Here is a 1,690-nt window from a genome sequence, read left to right on the forward strand (position 1 = left end):
GAAAGATGGGTTGAATGAGATAGGGTAATTTGTATAGGTATTGGCCAAGCATAAGGATTACATCTGCTAGGATTCATATTTTACGGCCTCAGGCTAGTGTCACGAGTTTACATCAATCAAGGCCAATGAGTAGCATAGGGACGGCTCAAGGGTATATCAACAGGACGTATCCAAACAAGTTATATGGTCATTATGCTAATGGTGGTGTAAGAGCAGGTTTGGACTTTGGAAATGATGGGCATGACGCACGTGTCAATGGCCGTCCGTGGTTTGCGGTTGATAACAAGTTCAAAAACAAGAGTTGAGGTAATGGTTTCTTGGGTTATGGCAATGAGAACATGGATGAGTTAAATGAGCTGAACAGGGACCCCAGAGCAAAGGCGTCTAAGAGCATAAGGATTGGAAAGGGTAGACATCGTAGAATTTTATGATTTGGATTGGTTGATTCAATTATTTTCCTTCGTTTACTCGGGTAGATTTCGCACTTTTGGGAGGTACGGGCTAAGTATTTCATGGCTCTTTTCGCTCTTTTCGCTTTCCCTTTTCTCTTTCTCTTTTTTCTTTCTTTGCTCGGAATTTCTCCCCAACATAAATCCTTCAATCAATTTTTTATTTGGGCTAAAAGGTAGATGGTTGTGGTCTTTGAGTCACGAGGCGAGACTGAGTGAGCCTCGTTTGGTAGGCCTATGGTGGACCTTTAATTTTAGTAGGCCTAGGGTGGACCTTTTACTTTTTGTTGGCCTAGGGTGGACCTTTAAATTGTCTTACTTTGCAAGCGTATTTAGTCGTTTCTTAAAATGTGCAAATAGCGTAGATTCGAAATCTTGTTTTTACCTTATTGAAATTTAACGAAAGAATTGCATCGAAAATAACTTTTTTGCTTCTTTTCAGATTCCAGTTTCTGGGATTTAATTGGAAGTTGTGATTTAGACTCAAACTTTCATTAATCTTTCTGATTATAACCGTGTATGAATACAAGGAGGTGGCCTAGACTCAAAATATTGACGTGGTGTAAGCCTATAATACTTGACCAAGCGACTCTCAGACTTAGGCTAATTGGACCATAACTTTCGTTGGTTGACACTTTAGATTTTAACCCTTGGGTGTTCATTTGTCATGCGCCATTTTGCTTAATGTTGGCAAGGTAGTTAATTGGGGAGATCGAATTTTTATTTTTGCAAGACTAGAATCATTAGTGTGGCTTCTCTCTTAGTGTGTATTGCTTTTACCCCAATGGTAGTCTTATGGCATGCCGATTTGGGTATTTTCATGGTTGGTCATGTTGCATTCATGGAAAATCTTTTAGTTCGTACTTAGTAGTATTTCAAGGAGCGAGTGACTCGAGAGGACTATGATAGTCGTGACCCAATGTGATTATAAGCCTTGGGGCCATTAATATTTTTCTTTGCCAATGGTATTAACACCTTAGGTTCACTTTGGGGGTTGTGCGACTATGGGGGAATGATTTCCAGAATGTGACCGTTTCCATTTTGCAAATACTATAATATATTCTTTTTATTGGTGAGAGAGAGTATTGATGCCGTGGATTCCTAGCAAGGGATGACAATTACATATGGGTGCTCATTGATTTAAATGTTAGGAAGGGAGACTCAATATGGTTTAACCTTTTAACTTGCAGAACGACACCAAGCATTAGGACCGATTCTATGGATAAGACAACTAAGACTTA

The sequence above is a fragment of the Spinacia oleracea genome, chromosome 4, assembly GCF_020520425.1.
Source record: "Spinacia oleracea cultivar Varoflay chromosome 4, BTI_SOV_V1, whole genome shotgun sequence".
In the NCBI taxonomy this organism is placed as follows: Eukaryota; Viridiplantae; Streptophyta; class Magnoliopsida; order Caryophyllales; family Amaranthaceae; genus Spinacia; species Spinacia oleracea.